Consider the following 17708-nt stretch of genomic DNA (forward strand, 5'->3'; position numbering starts at 1 on the left):
AAGCATAGTCGAGGGATTTCACGCATATTTAGAAATGTGCTATGGCAGCACTCTAAGCCACGAAGGGTTAAGAAGGAAGAATGAGTAAAGGAATGACATTATGTTGCAGTACATAGACCTCGTGTGAAAGTATAATGTGCTGAGAAGCTTCTGCGGTGTTGAATACGTGATCTAATGGCCTTCAGTTGCAGGAAGGAACTACGTGCAAAAATAGATCTTTTTTTTAAATTGTTTTCTGACAATAAGAAACTTGAATGAAACTAAAGATGCAGTAACTGACCTTTTCAGTATGTGATCATCTGATAATCTAATCGAAGGTTTCCTGTGAAACTGAAAGTCTTTCTATTATCGATTATCTCTTTTTGAGGACATTGAGAGCAGTTTAGTAATAATTGGGACAGTGTATAACACTCCTGCTGAACACGAGTCCTTTCTTTTGTAGCTGAATGCTAATTTGCTCCTTACATGTTTTTGGGTCTGGAATGATCCCCGGTTTAAAAGCAGCCAGGCAGCATTGATAATCCTCTCATTAATTCTGCTTTAATCACTGGGATGATTAGATCATGTTTGGAGAAAGCCAAACAGCTTGAGAAGTGGAATTACACATTTTTCACAGTCTTGAGAAACCTTTTCTGTGTTTCCATTTCCATTCAGTTAATTTGTCTCAATAATTAACATAATTGGACTAATTTGGTTCATTATCATCTTCCAGTTTGTTTGTGGCTGGGCAGTGCATGTTTCCATGTCTAATTTATCAAAGGTTCTCAAAGATATCACAGCTGTTACGACAACTTTAATTCCAACCATAAAATAAAAATATTTGTCTTGATCATGTGTACGACGTATTGATTATTCTATAACTAAATACAATCTTGCCCACATCTAAATGTAATAACTCTAAGTTGTAACTGTCATTTCATGGTTTGAAGCAACAGCTTACGTCCATTTGAACCAATCTGACCTCAAGTTGGTCAAACCAGTAAAACAGTTTCTTTCTTTTAGTTGGTTTAACAGGTTTAAGAGGCTCACACGTTACAGTGCAGTTCACCAAAGTCCTCATGCAAAATTAAGTGAAAATGCAAAAAAAAAAGCCCTCAAACTCAGTTGTTCACTGAAGCCTCATCAGAAATGTTCTCAATAAAATGGCTGTTATCAAGAGAGGTGTGGAGAAAATCTGCAACATGTCTTATGGACTGATGAATGTAGACGCTCACAACAGTGGCTGCCTGCAGCCATCTTTAAAACGGGTTGGAGACTCTGCCATGGTCTGGGCCTGCATTTCAGCAGGTGGTTTTGGGAATCTTTTTAAAAATGATGGAATTATGGACACAAATGTAGCACACCTATTTTTCATTTAACCAATAAAATATAAAGAACTGAAAGGGGTCAAGACTTTTGCACGGGACTGTAGATATTCAGCTTAATACAAGAAATGGTGTCGTGTATTAGAGATAGATTGCTTCTATCCCTGCTTATTTATTATTATTAGTAGTAGTATTATTATCATTATTATTATTGCATTATGCTTAAATTTAGGGGCGGGGCTACTTTCACAGTAAGCTGTAGTCGGGGACAGGGAAACAGGCTGTAAACATAACAGTGATATACTATCGGAATATAAAATGTTGGTAATATGTTATGTTATATTAGAAAACTAACTATATTTCTGTATTTAAGGAGATTCATTTTACTGGAGTTATTTTTCTCCTCCTGTGTATATAAATCCACATCGCTCTTTTTTTAAAACTCAGTACTTCTTTAAAAATCTTACAGTATGGATTTCACGAGTCTAAGTTAAAGTAAATTGGAGTAGACCTTCTGCTTCTTTATGAGAGTAAAGGCTGACACATTCGAGGAAATCAAGATTCAGCTGAAGGTCTAAACATTGCTCGCATAACCCCGAGCCACCGTTCTCAAACTCAAATTTATTTAAAAAGCACAGAATGGATGGAAATAAAAAGGGAGATAAATAAGAAACAAGTAAAATGCAGGCTAGTAGGTGGTTAACAGATACAGTCATGGCCAACAGAGGTACAGGAGACACCAGACAAACCAGACAGACTCAAATACCAATGAATAAAAAGTTTAAAGTCTAGTTTTAAAAGACTCAACGGAGTGAGTGAAGGAAATGCAGTAGAAAGAGCAAGCAGTAAAAGACACATGGACATCTCGAGGCCCCTCATTTGAACCCGCTGTACGTAGCCACCGCAGAGACCAGCACTACAGGTCCTTAGAACAATCACTCTACGCAATGTTGACGGGCTGTGCTCAGCTTGCTCCGGTGAGCGCTCGCCGCCAGCTCACCACAGAAGTCTGCCTAATTCCAAACATCAGCCTGTGCTGTCACTGAATCCCTGCTTAAAGAGATGGGGATGATGGGATGGTGAAAGGGGCTGGAGAGAAGCTGTCTCAACAACAAGAAGGAGAGGTGCTACCTCAAATGAGATTGGATGGGGGTGGTGCGAGGTGGGGAGAGGGCGTGCAACACGCTGACAATACCGAGTCTAGATTGCAGAGCAGAATGGCAACATGGAGCACCACGAACACTAAAAAAGAAAAGAGAAAATAGAGACTTCCTGTCCATCCTCTTCCACCTACACACCACAGTCTCCCCTGAGCTACTCCTGACTATCCAGACATGAACTCACAAGCTAAACTCTTGGACCAGATAAGTCAAGACTGCCAACCTTTGGCAAAAACAAGTCTACACAAAATTAAAGTATCAGGACATTAAGAGTCTTTCGACTGACCTCACCTGGAAACAAAGTTGTTCCTATCATGTTACTTTAAGAGCTGCTTTTTACAGCGTGCCACCTGCTGCCCATCCACTTCTGTAGCTCCGAGAGATGGACTGCGGCTGGAGCGTTAACATGCTATGAGCACTAATCTGCAGCCTTTTTTCTTCTTAGGAAATGGCAAACCCTGCATGAATTTTGAGCTTGGTACCATAGAAAATGTCATCTACTACCGTTTGTTTGTGCAGTGTTTGGCTCTTTTAGCTTCGTCCCTGATGTAGAAGGCAGATGCCATCCTATACAGATAACTGTTAAAGTTGTCTACTTCTTTTCCACGCTTTGTGTGTTTTCTCCTCTTCACAGCGAACTCTGAAAAGATGGTCTAACAGCAATCGGTGAGCTCTGAACCTACGCACAGCACAGCGTACCTGAGTGAAGTTTTCATGGCTTTTTGAAGGACTGCCACAGAATTTTGAAATATTCAAGAATTTCCCCTTTATGGGCTTCAGGGTTCACGGAGGTTGCTCGCTAGATAGGTACCAGTTTTCATCATGGTTTGGATGGAAATCAAACCTTCATGTTTTAGATTTTTTTTTCACAGTTTTGTACTGTGGTGGAATATCCTTCTGTTAGCAATGGAAACATCACAAAACCCTGAGACACTTTACAGAATCTGTCGTTTTTACTTGAGCTGTGATATGAAGAGCAGCAGCCTGATAGTGTCACCTTGAACCATCACAACCAGCATCATCTCTTATACACATGAAACCTCATGCAAATTTCTTTCATATAACTATGCTTTAAACTTCCAGTTATCTCGTGTGTGATTGGGATTGAGGCAGAATACATTATGTCTTATTTGCAAAACCTTAAATAAAATAAGAGCTTGTTTGTCGTAAGAAGGTGTAATTAATTTAGCTGTTTAGCTCTATTCAGACTCATTCGCTGATTACTATTTGGTGAGCCCTGCCGGCTGAATTGCAGCCTGTTTCTATACAATGGGAATAACAGGAAGTGGAATGGCGCCCCTCAAAAGTCGCACAAATGGACACCAAGTTACCATAAATCTAGCTTTAGCAAAATTTGCCTTAGGCATAAAAGAAACAAACCTTTACCATGTAGAGTCATACCGCTCTTGATGTACAGGATCAGTACAGTTGATCTCACCCATAGATGTCTCTAACCCATGAATGACATGACAGCTCCCAGACATAAAACCAAAATATCTGCTATCAGTTTGCTGATAGCAGTTAATGTTTTTGACATTGATTTAAAAGGTATTTCTGTAAGCTGATATCCGTTTGCATGATCCTCTGGGCCCATGGGTGTTTTTGAATGCAACTTTAAAGGTCTGGCACAGGAAGCTGATGTACCAATTCTTGAGCCTGCCAAGCAGCAGCCAATTAGCACAACACCAGACCTCTTTGAATCTCTGCAAAGCTTTGAGATGTTGGCTTTTCAGTATGGACCCAAGCTCAGGTTGAGGCTGAGGCATTAGAACTGACCAGTTGTACACGAGTAGCATATTTACAAGAGATGTGGGCTGCTGTCTGTGTATCTGGTGACAATTTTAGTGCTTCTACCTGAGACTCAAAGGCATTCCTGCCTATTGTCTCTGAAACCATCAGAAAATGAATTCCAAATGCTCTTTTATACACGTCCTCATTTATGGTGTAGCCTCACGCATGACTAGCAATTACCTCCTCCAGCACTGAACCAATTTTTAATTATAGAAGGTAAATATGCAGGCAGTGAAACTGATCAGGCAAATTACATGTAAGTGCTGATAAGGCAAATACGGTGAGAAGAGTAAAAGAATTGTAACGCTGAGCTGGGCCCTTGCTCCTTTAGGCGCTTTTACATCCTTTCCTAATCACAATATCTCCTGGATACACAACAGTAATTACATTTCACTGAATACGCCATTGTGAAGTACAATAAAGCTCCTCCGTTCGCATTTCTCCAGCCACAGTGAAGATCTGAAAATGTCATTTACTGTGAGAAAAACGTGCAGATTTTACAGCGGCTGTCAAAGCCCACAAATCAGTCTGCTCATAACTGTTTGACAAATTAGGCGGTGACCTTTCACAGATTCACTTTGTGGTTTGATCTTAGTCGGGATAAGTTTCATTTCAAGTCTGAATTGAAATTGACAGCTCAACTGCTGCGAATATTAGTCAGGTAAAAGGTTTGCTGTCTTATTCAGAGCTTCCAGTCATTTCACTGATGAGTCATTTAGTTATTATGGAAAACATCCACACCTAAACTCATCTGTTCAGGCCTTCATTTTGTTACTAAAAATTAAATGACTGTTACAGGGTCAGTTCCCCTTGTTATGGATCTCGCTCTTGGTCAATAAATCATTATTGATAAAAACTTAAAGCTACTTATACACCTGCCAGCTGGTAATTCGTCTCTTCTCAATCTACTGCCGGCTTCCCTGAGGACTCCCTCCCTCTGCTGGTTTTAGCTGACCACAGAGAATCCTGCTGGTTCAATCTACTCTTTTATAATAAGCAGAAGTGAGCTGAGCCTTTGTTTTGTGGCTATAGGAAGCCACAGTAAGCAATAAATATACTTGCAGATAACATACGGGAAAGTTATGGTTTACCACCAACTCTGCCGTGTATTTCTCTCTATGGCAGAGCTGTATTTTAGAGTTCACTCCTCAATCCTCTGCTCGGCAATAGACTCCACAGCCCCCTCCCACAGCCCCTTATTAATTTATGCATGAACTTGGAAAAGGTCCAGTGTGAAATTTCCAACAGTATCCAGGCGTCAGTGCAAGCCCAAATGATACCATGGTAAGTAATTGGATGGTGTTAGGAATGCCATTAAATCCTATAGAGAGGCTGGCAGAAGCAGGTCAACCATCGATCACTCCTGCATCTTCACTCATTTCCTTTGCTTAGAGCTACATTTTAATAGGAATTTGCCTTGTTTGCATCCAGCCTGTTGTGGACCAATGGTAAGTACATGCTGTGTTTGACCCACCCAATGATGGCATCTGTGTCATAACTTTGCAATGAAGCAATATCTGGCTATTTGGGTTTTGTGTTTGGCGTTCAAGTTTTTGTCTTTTTCTAAAATCAGAAATTCCGAACCCTCCCTGCTGTAACGCCTGGCATCGCTCTCTCTCAGCAGTGACTTTGTCTTTAGACTTAGCCACTTTTTATATCCCTTTACAGATATTTCTCTTTCAAAAAGGCCTAAAAAAACCTTTCCAGACTGTAGGCCCATCTTACTGCTTCATAAAATCATCTTGCTCGCTTGGCAAAAGCTGTTTCTTCCCCTCTCTGCTGTTTCATTGGGTGAGTGAGCACTGAGGCTTCAGAGAGTGACAGAGAGCGGCGATTCACAGCGTGTGAGGAAAAAAAGTAAGAAACTTTTTCTTTCAGAGAGATTATTTGAGATGCAGGTATAGCACAGCCATCATTTTTACTCTTTTATAACTGATGTGCAGACTGTCGTGCTTTTGATTTCTAGTAAGTTTCCTGTTTTTATTTGGTAATTAGTCTAGTTGCTTACACTGCTGTCAGTCTTACTGTGTTCCTTTGGTAGTTATTTGTCCCTGATAACTGTATGTCCCAACTGATCTGTCTCACTTGTGCTGAAGTTACCACTTCTCTTGGGAAACTTTAGTTGGTTGCTATTTTCATGGACCTTTCACCTGGTTCCATTTATTATTTTTTATTTTATTTTAATTATTTTCGGATTTCAAGAATTTTATTTCGTCTCTGTGTCCTGTGCTTGGTCCTTTTCCTCTGAGAGCGATAGCAAACATTTGTCATAAAAAACCTTGCACAGTATGTGTGCTATAAAAAAAAACCTTGAATAGTTTATGAAATTTTGTTTATTTCATAAAAACTGTCTTGGAATAAGTGTTTCACCTGTCCTGTAGTTCTTATTTTATTTTAGAGTAGTTGACCTTCTCCATTGAGCTCATGTTGGTTGAAGGCCATTGGCCATTAAATAACGAATTTGAACACACACACATACACTCACTTGTTTTCATATCTTAGTGAGGACATTTCATTGACATAATGCTTTCCCTAGCCATTTACCCCAACCTAACCATCAAAAAAGAGTGCCTAATCCCAACCCTCAGCCTGAACCTAACCATAACCTAATTTTAACCCTGACACTAAAACCACATTTTGAGCTTTAAAAACTCGAGGTGATGGGGATGGGTGACTGTCGGTCCCCACAAGTATAGTAGCATGCCAATTTTCTGTCCTCACAAAGTTGTCTAAACATGTACACACACACACACACACACACAAGCCATAGTGGAAGAAAACGCAAGAACAGTCTTTTTTGCCTGTGGGGGATAAAAGTCCAGGTCAATAAAAAGGTTTCTTTCTTTTAATCAGCAGGAAGTTCGGAGGTCTTTTATGGGAATTTTAGTTGTAATTTCATAATTGAGATCATTCTGTGCATAACCGTGATATATGCTCATACAGTCTAAAGAAATTTAATTTAACAGGTATCCTTAACAAATAAGTTTTCTAAGTAACTTGACTAAATATACGGACGGTCTTTATCCTTCAAGCTCGGCTCGTCTATCAGAGGGAGCTCGAGGGTTCTGCGCAGTATCTTTGCTGTTACTAGGTCTCCTCTGGACAGAGATCTTGGATGTCATTCCTGGAATCTACAGGAGCCACTCGCCCAGTTTGGGAGTCACAGCTCTGAGTGCTTCATTTACCAAAGGAACCACTGTTGCCTTCACCCTCCACAGCTTCTCTAGCTCCTCTCTCAGCCCTTTATATTTCTGGAGTTTCTCATTTTCATTCTTCTTGACTTTGCCATCACTTGGTATAGCTACATCTATCACTACGGCCGTCTGTCTGTGGTCCTTTTCTTATTCCACTGAGCATACTGAGGAGGTTTGTGGTGGTTTATAGTGGGTATGACTGTCACGGCAAGAAATTTCACGATACGACAAATACACCTGAACGACTATGACCACGTAGAATGCTTTTTCTTTAGCAAACTGGCTCTAGAATTATAGAAATGTAGTTTTATATATATTTTATTTCTGTGTAAGACAAAAATATGTAAGAAGGACTCTGAGTGGATGTCATGTGGACACCTTAGAATAGAGATACACTCGCAACACCACCAGTGTGTTCAGTGTCTCCACCCTTATTTAAAAGGATTCTACTTTACAGTGAATGTGTGCATTTGATGACGTCTGTCCTCCAGCCCACATCCTGTATGTGCGTACAGCGTTTCCTGTTAGTCCAGCGTGCACCGGAAAACATCTTGAATCCAAAAGATAAAATGCAGTTTGATGTAACGAATATATCTTAAGGATTCTAATTTTAGGAGCTTCTTTGGATGGATTTATCACAGCAGTGTAAGAAGCAGTCGTATTGAGCTTAGGGTACAGTGTAGGCCCATCATTGACACCAAGCAGACAAGCCACAGCAGACAGACATTGATCATGTTTACTCTTGTCCTCTACATTAACCTGCAGGTAATGACACCTATTCAGATCAATAGTTCTCGTTGCATCGTTTGCAAATGGATTCTGTGGTTAGAAGCCACTGAGCATCTACAGCTGATACTTAGAGAGAGAAATGACTCAATTCCTCTGATTCGCCTGCTTTGCTCTCACTTTCAGTCCTGCCAAACTTGCTCATTTGTCCTTGGATTTATTCCTGCATTAGGGGAGCCAGCATGGGTTCTGCCTCAGCTTGTACACGCACACTGGAGCCAAGGCCACGGCTGGCTCGACTGCCTGGCCTTGAATGACTTCCTGTGTGGGCTAGGTTGAATTCTTGGTCAGGAATGGTATCACGAGGAGACGGATCAAATGCCAACACTATCTCGGCCCGAGCGAAGTCTGAATATTTGCTTTTGACCTTCCTGGCTACACGGCGTGTCTCTCGAAAGCAGCGACCGCAGCGCACACGTCACGTCATTTGATGTTTCTGCTGCAGCAAAGCAATCTGTAGATTACTTTGCGTGCTGCATGATTCGATGCTTCTATTAATTGCGTGGGCAGCGATACAACTGTCAATTAACATGTGGGAAAAGGCGTCCAGACTCCCAGGGGACGATGCTTGATCATCTCATTACCGCAGCGTTGAGACAAGGTCACCAGTGTGATTAATTTACATCCCTTTACGATGTATTCCTCTTAACAGACGTGTCAATTTCCTCCCTGAAAAGCCTTATCGTCTTTTGTCTTATCATCGTCTAATTTTCCATCTTCACTTTAAATACCGTCAGTGTCTCTTTAAAGAAATGCATCACCAAATGAATTAAATGTAAAATGTCAACATTTGCAAGAGCAATTTATGCGGCGCTTTGATGATACAGGAGAAGAAGGCCGACAACAAAAGAGGGTCAATGTCAGCTCTACATTGTTGTCCATGTTGATTAAGCTGCAGCGGAGGTAAAAGTCTCTGAAGTGTTTTTCTTTTTTTTTTATCACAGCTTATCTAATCATCTTTAATCAAATGCAAATGATGAGAACGGGGAATCTTTAATTCTGAATTATGTGAACAAAGGGAGAAAACATAAGAGCTTGTTAGTTACCACCATCGGTTTGCTCTCCAGGCAGGTCCTAAGGGAGCTTCTTTTAATCTAGCATTGCCGTGGGCATCAGCTACCCAGCCCTAAAGCATCCAAACGGGATGAAGTTACACAAAATCAGTGAGCCTAATTCCCTTTGACAAAGTTGACTAGTTCTTCTTTTTTCCTGCCGCTGCCGCCGTGTCTTGTCTGGGAATGACGTTGTTATAAATCTCTTTATAAGCATATTAAACAATTAGCCAACCAGCAGTGCTTCTAACAGCACCTATTTAAATAATTAATCACATTCAGCAGTAAAGTTCCTCTCGTGTGATGTTTACAGTCCATCTACTGTACATATGATAACAGATTTCAAAGTGATGACATGACAGATTTCCACGACTGTGTTTTCCAGCATCCAGCTGCCTCTTCACAGCATGACCTCTACCTTTGTTGTATTAAAACTCCTGATTCTACTTTATTAATACCGCTTGGGGACAAATACATCTGTCTCTGGGCAAGGCACCGCTTGCAGCGCTTCTCAGAAACTTCCCAAAAGTCGATAGTCTTTCGTGCATTACATGAATCCAGTCATTTTTTTTATTACTTCATATAAAAAATATCCCAGGGCAACACAAGAAGCAATACTTGTGATTAAAATTCATATATTCACTCTGTTTGTTTAAATGACCTGCATAGGAAGATGACGTTTCTCTCAAGTTAGGTAAGGTTGTTGTTCGGCTCTCCATTCAGCACAGTGAGTCCAATATGCGCGTGGAGTGATGCGCCGTCTGTTATCAGCAGGACGAATGTCCGTGAATTTCTTTTCAATAATTGTGTCAGGCGTTATCTCCTCTTTATGACAAAGTGCTAAACAGTGATTTATTGTCTAAATGCGCCTTGTTTACAGGAACATCAGCAGCAACACAATTCTTGTGCAAGTACACAAATTCCACACTGAGCAGGTTTTGTTCCATGCTTTCACACACACACACACACACACACACACACACACACACACACATATATATATCATATGAGATGTGTGCCATTTAGCAATAAGATTATGATATAGGTAAGATGGCTAAGAAGAAAACAGTTCAGTCAAAACTGTTATCATCAAAAGATTATTTTCACCTACAATCATTTATATTTGGTGATATGGTTCTGTCTCTTCTATGTACATACAGGAAAAGCCAGGGGAAGGGAGACAACACAAACCCCAGAAACGGCATGTAAATAAAACGTGTGGCAGAGGTGGGTTGTAAAGCAGCTTGCAGATGAGCAGCACCTGCTGGCAGACCTAAGGAGCTTAAACACTGGCATTTGGCAGCGTGCTCACACATTCTTTGGAGCAAGAGGCCGCTTGTATCTGCAATCCTATTCTTTGGTCACTACCAACAGTTTTGCTTTAACCTTCCTGTCGTGTTCGGGTCAAATCTGCCCAGCTCTCTCTTTGCCATAGCAGACTGGTATAAAATCCATATGACTGGAAAAACGGCACTCCTCCACCCTCCCATCACTTTTGAACAAGGCCCCAAGATACTTGAAATCATCCACTTGGGGCGTTCCCAGCTTGAAGTGGTCAATCCATTCTTGTCTGGTCGTGAACTATGACCTCAGACGTGGAGGCGTTAATTCGTCCCAGCTCCTTCGAACGTTGCTTTAAATTGTCCCAGTGTGAGCCAAAGCAATTTGTGGAGCACATTGTTCCCCCCAAAAAAGCCGTGATCCTGAGGTCACTGAAGAGTGAACCTTGGCTGCACCTAATTATGTCCATAAAAGTTATGAACAGAATTGGTGACAAAGGGCAGCCTCAGCCAAGTCCAGCATCCACTGGCAGCTTACCAGCAATCCCACCTAAGCTCTCTATGGGATTAAATAATCATAATTTCAAATAAAATACAATCACTTGGCCAACTCTGCGTTTCCTGGTTCAGGAGAAGATTTCTTGTGTCAAATGGGAGTGGTGAGAAAAGCAGCTGTGTAGATGCAAATACACTGAACATGTGATGTGAGAAGGTAAGGGTATTGTGGCTTTGCATGATAAATCATCGCTCATACGTTAGCGCAGCATTATTTCGCCTCTTACTTCACAGCAAAATGCGACAGAACACTTTAAAATGAGGAGGGCTTGTAGTTTTCGTGTGTCCCATCATAAAAGAAGAACATGAAGGCGCAATTATTATGCAGAGTAACTGCATACTTTTAATGCTCATTACCAGCAAGTATCCTGTTAATATCTTTCTGAAGCCGTTTCATGTCTTCAAATGCATTAGCAGCTCCACACTTGAAAGATTGGCTACTTAATTGCGATAATTTTCATACACAACATCCATTAGATGTGCTGCGAAAGAAAATGTGCAAGTTGCAAAGAAGGGTAACAACCAATTAGAGGCTGCAAACGGCCACGTTTCAGGGAAAACACTAGTGGTTAACCCTAAGACTGCATCATCGTCTTCACAAAAGAAACAATGAAACAAAGCTGACAGGTCTGCGGGGATCAAAGAGGCGACAAATGAAACAGCAGGCTGCAGACTTCCTCAGTATTCCATAAACATCTCTGCAAACATCACACGCACACACAAAATAATCTGCTCCGATGGAAGTGAAAATAGAAAAATGCACGTTTTCTGATATCTTAAAAACAAAAGAGAGGAGGAAATATGAATTTAACTGCGTAACTTTCCTACAGCTTCTAGGTGTCATGATGGAGAGAAATCAGGTCAAATGAGACCACAGAAGACTGATTATTTACTGATAAGCACCCCCCGATTGGTGAACATTAGCATGCAGTGGTGTGGGTATATGTATATATCCTCCCCGGGACCTGCTGCCAGACAGGCCTTGATAAATTCTGATCTTGATGAAGATACATTATTTTTAGATTTGTGACAAGCAGCTGAAAACTATGTTTCCCAGGCATGTTTTACTTTTATATTAGCAATAGGCACAGTGGTGCATTTTCCAAAGGAAGATGTGACAGGCTAATCCACAGAGAGGCGCGTTCCTGACTCAGTGATCCCCCATGAGCCTGACAGTTTGAGGCATCTCCAAATGTCGGCAGGTAAAACTTGTTTACATCTTTTCGTGTGTGTATTGCGCTGTTTTTCCTCCCCGAGTCTTCATTGCAGAATTAATTTGTAGATTAAAAGGAAACTTAAATGCGTCTCTGTGGCAACAAACTTTTGTCGAGCCGAATATGTACGTTTTCTGCTCGAATCGTCTTTTTTCGCAGTAATGAAATGGTGCACAAGGACCCGTCCCCTGGAGAAATCTGGTCTCACGTGATTACAAAACTGAGATGAGAAAAACAAATAGTTCATAATGCCCTGCAGAACATGAACGCAGCACATTTCCTTCTTTTGGAAGCTTCAGAATATGTGCTAATGCTCTGCATTTCATATTTGTTTATTCTGCCTTCTCACGCCCCAGGAAACGGTAATTGTTGTTTGTATATGCATGTTTGGGAATTCTGATCCATGATGATATTTTCTCTCCTCTATCCAAGGACAATTACCAAACAGTATAGGAGATAACAGTGTTTGCTAGCAGCAAAGGCATACTTTTGATTAAAAAGAAATAATAGGGAGATATTTTAAATACCTAAAGCTTTGCACAGACACAGTTGTTACTGATCCTTACCTCGAGCTACAGCTTCCCTTTGCATGACTAAAATCGTTGGACTTTTTCTTTGTACGTCTGAAGGCCTTCTTGAACAACTGTGAGAGACAAACTCGTTTCTTTCTTTGAACTTTGTCCTTCAGTGGAAGCTTGTCGAGTTTATCGCAATTTTGGGACTTCAGCCAAGGCTAAATTAAATTTTGATGGTTTGATTATGGCCAAAGAAACAAGTTATTTTGTTTTCGTTCAGCCCTGAGCTGAAGTAAAACTGTAACCTCTTGGAAACTGCAGTGATGCCGTTTGAAAACAGACACATCTGTTTGCTTTGTCTGATCCCTTTTGTGCTATATAATATCTAATGCTGATGAAACAAAAGAGGAATGATGTGCAAATCTACACAGTTTCTACAGTTCTAATGAGAAGTCAGTATTTTATTGTTCAGCACAGCTTGAACTGTCTTCAGCACCTTTCTTATTATTTCTTTTAAAAGTCTTCAGGAGTTCTCCAGGCCTCTTGAAGGATCTTCAGAGCTCTTATTTTACAAATAGCTGCAGACACCCTCTGCTGACCTCCTACATACATACTGACAACAATTTTGAAGCTGCATATTTGGGTTTATCACTCAATAAGATTTCCCCTGCAGTTCTCCTACAATATGACATACCTCAGCCTTCGCTCCGTGTTTCCTTTCATTAAGAATGGCTTCTTGACAGTAGATCCATCTGAAGGTCCAGATGAATCTCTTAGCTCCTGTGTCAGGATTTTGCTGGATTTTCTTCCCTATTTCTTAAGGATGTGACTTTCAGTGTTCACTGGCCATAGTTAGTTTTTTTTTTTAGGCCTGTCACTTTTTCACACATACTGCACGCTGTACTGAGATGTGCCAGTTTTTAGGCTAATAGCACTTTGGGAATCACCTTCTTGGTGCAAAAACACTATTTTATGCCTGTCAACCTGTTGCATTTCTTTTGCATAGATTCAACAAAAGAAATGAGAACAAATGAGGTGTTTTTGTAACGTGCTGCAAAAGCTGCTCTTTGCTAACTGGTCTGTTACATGTAGACAACACTGGTTCATCCCTTGATGGGTGCTTATTAATGCTTTAAAGGTTCATAGGCCAGTGTTAAGTTGCCTAATGAACAACAAACCTCTGCTCTGTCAACAGCAACAAGCTGAAGCAGCTTCATACCCGAGACATTAGCTCAGCTGTTGTTCTTGTTTTAGTTTCAGTGAGTAAAAGTTACAGCTTGCTGCTTTAGCTTTAGCGCCCACCATAACAATGCTGTTTCTGTTTGTCTTGTTATCTCGAGTCGGGCAGGCAGGGATGGCTGGTGATCCTGAAGCCACATTATTGTATATTCTTGACATATGGCAGCAACTGTTTCATCAGTGGACATCATTCCAGTCGTTGTACGGGACACATACTGTACATTCGTGACACCGCCGCCTGTCCATACGAATATACACCGACATTGTAAGACACACGATGCAGTATTTTGTAAAGGTGTGAGCGTGAGCCTGCATGAAGCTTGTTTTAAAGCTTTTCCTAATCACTGATTCTTGCTGTAACACCAGCTATGTCCCATCTCGTTCTGATGCCTTCATGCTCTTCTGCACTTCTCCAAACTGTCAGAAGTTAGTGCGTGTCTGTGCAGAGGTGGTTTCTTCTGGCTTTGATGGAGAAGAGACTTGCCTCATTGTAGTATTTACAGTAGGAGAAGCCCACAGGCCTAATTGGCACAGGCAGTGATGGAGCATATGCACTTTCCAGTGGGAGCCCATCTGACAGGGCCGCTCGCTGATGACAGCCCACACAGTCTCCATATGTGGCAGACAGAAGGGCCTGTACGCACACTGCCCTTCAACTAATGCAGCCAAGTCATCGGGCTACTACTCCAGCCTTTTAGAGGACTCCATCCAGAGTCCAGAGCTCTACCTATCACAGCGTGTACACACACAAATATGCATGCACAAACATGTACACAAGTCACAAGGGATGACTTAGGGTCGTAAAAGCTTAACTGCTTCCTTCACCTCCCCAGAAACCAGGCGCGCACACAAACACACAGCAAAGTGGCTCAGAGATGTTAAAAACGTAATTGCATCATTACCCTCACCTTCACCTCCCTCCCTCTCCCCCCTTCTCTCCCTCTCCTACACAGAAACAGTGTTGGGATGTGAAGACGAAAGGAAATAAAGAGAGCGAGTACAGAGAAAGAACGAAACTGTGTGGCGCGGTTGTGAATTCAGCCTCCAGCTGGGCAGCTAAATGGACTTGGTCAGTCATTAGCATGCAAAGGTCTAGTCCGGACATTTAAGGTTATTCATTCCCCGGGCTAATTCTCCCCACACTGAAAACAGCCAGCCACTTCCTGAACCGCTCTTAATCAATGCCTTTTTACTAGTTGTTGTCCTGACGGTTATTTTCCACAACACATCCTCGACTCCGAAACCCCGCCAGCCGCGGGTTGGCCAAGTGCACCGCACGTTCCGAGTGTTTCGGGGGCTGCAGATGTTAGCGCATACTTAATAAGCCTGATCACAGGAGCCCCAACCTCGCGATGTAATTCTGCTACCCAAGGTGCATCTGTTCTGCTTGTACTCACAGGAACCCCATGCTGGTGGAGCTGTTTCACAAAGTCACACAAGTCATTCGGCGGTTCAGCTGCTGCCTCCGTAACAGGCAGTGCGGAGGTATCAAAGGCAGTCAGGCCGAGGGGAATCGGCTGGATATTGGTCTCGCCCAGTGTGGTATGTCTTAAAGGCAACAAGTATAAACTACCCAGATTTAAGTTCTTTATGTTAGTGTGTGCAGTGGGAAGCAACACTGCCTGCTTTTCACATACAGCCGATATCCCCGACAGCAAAGTCAGAGATAAGGATGAACCAGGCCGTCACAAACAATGCACTACGTGAATAGATATTTAGATATACACAACCGGTAGAATCGCCCACCTCATATAACTAGACTGCTGCGCCCTGGGTTACCCACAATGCATAGGGGTTATCTGATAATGGAAAGGTCACGGCAAAATACACAGCTTTATCAAAAGGAAACATAATGGAAAAGGAAGGACTCAGCACAACTGTTAAAAAACAGAGTATATTAAAATGAAACCGCAGCGCTCCCTGAGAACATTTTCCTGCCTCTTCTGAGTTTTATCCATTTCAAATATACCTCCAGTCACAAAGTAAACAGAGGCAGAAACATCACATTTTGCTCAAAGGGTAAAAGAAGTAAAGCAGCACGGAAACTCACAATCTGTTTTTCCCCGCAGACTTTAGCTGACCCACTTTTCCTCATTGCCGGCACCTTCGGGGTCTGAACGGAATAAGGAATATTTATGGCGTTTAGAATCAGCCTGATGCGATTAAGTAATGACTTTGAAACAATTAGATAGGATCATGCTAAGCAACTGCAGCGTGTACAGAAGAAGCTGCTCACACGTATGGGTGGTGTTGAAATTAAATTACATTTAAATGTACGCTTCCAACTCCGACAGCTCGTGTTTCACTCGTGTTTTCTCATGAAAACAAAACTCCAAGTTTCGGTTATGGTTTCAAGGCTACAGTGAAAAAGAATTTGGAGAATCTTCATCATCCATGATGGGACAAATAACGTGCTGGAGTTTCCATTTGTTGCATGCACTTGGAGGCGACATCTCTTGGGGTGTGCTCTGAGGGCTGCTCAGGGAGTCAGACTCTTGATCCCAGTTGCTGCTGGATTTCACCAGGGCTGCTCTTTATTCCCAATACTGTTCACAATCTTTACAGACAGGATTCCTGCACAGACAGGAAACACGGGACATCTGCAGAGCTCATGAAGAAGACTGAGGACACGCTAGAGAAATTTAATTTAGTTATGGTTGGCTTCACTGTTTGTGATGGCTAGGATGAGGTTTGCAGAAAAGTCATAACTTTGGCTTGGTGATGAGTTACTGCGTCAGGTGAAGGAGATCAGGTGTCTTGCGGTTATTCCACAAAGACAATAAAAGTTTGTGGTGATGCTGATATTTTAGCAGCCTGCTGTGGGAAAAACAAAGTTAAGCATGAACACAAAGCTCTTAATTTACTTATGATTCAACCTTTACCAGCTGCTAGTGACTGAACAAAGATGATCAGGATCATAAGTGACAGAAATTATTGCCCTCTTAAGGGGGTCTGGGCTCAGGCTGGCTTGAAAGGGGCCAGTTAAGGTGGTCAGGGCAGAAAAAAGGCATTCTCAGTGAGGTGTTTCGGATAAGTTCTGCTAGAAGCAGACCTCATGAGGCAGACTGAGGACACACTGGAGAGATTATGTCTCTCAGCTGACTTGAGAATGCGTCAGTATCTCATGAGAGCTGGAGGAGGTGGTGGAGATTAGACTGCTGCTCCTCTGACCCAAACCTGGATAAATGGCAGAAAATGGATGGATGGATTTAATTTTGGAAATGCTCTGATAAAGTGATTTAGTGATAGCAGTTAATCATACTATTGGCTGGAGTAGTTTAGATAGCTTGGGCTCTGTGGAGAAACTCCCTGCTTTCCTCTTCTAATTTGAACCGATTTCAAGCCACATCTGCGGGAGACAAATGGCACAACAGGAAGTGAGTGAGAAAAGATTGCAATCACAATCTCCTGAGCACATCGCTCCAACCTACAACATGCACAACATGCAAAAGCTGCGTTTGGCTGTAAATGTGTTGCCGGTAGTCCCAAAATCCCATCTGAATAAATATAGAAGCAGGTATGGAAATCCGTAACGCTGTTTGCAAAACGTCCTGGTCAGATTGAGTATTTACTTTTAGCCACTATGTGAAAAGAAACGGATTCATGTGTATTTTCTGA

General features: G+C 41.8%; 1 protein-coding gene across 10 annotated transcripts in view; it reads left to right on the top strand.

Annotated features, from left to right (window-relative positions):
• The window catches only part of sorcs1 (sortilin-related VPS10 domain containing receptor 1), a 172485-nt gene that overhangs the window by 54598 nt on the left and 100179 nt on the right, over positions 1-17708 (top strand). The gene's annotated exons all lie outside the window — the stretch shown is intronic.

This window comes from Oreochromis niloticus, linkage group LG6 (assembly GCF_001858045.2).
Source record: "Oreochromis niloticus isolate F11D_XX linkage group LG6, O_niloticus_UMD_NMBU, whole genome shotgun sequence".
Lineage (NCBI taxonomy): Eukaryota > Metazoa > Chordata > Actinopteri > Cichliformes > Cichlidae > Oreochromis > Oreochromis niloticus.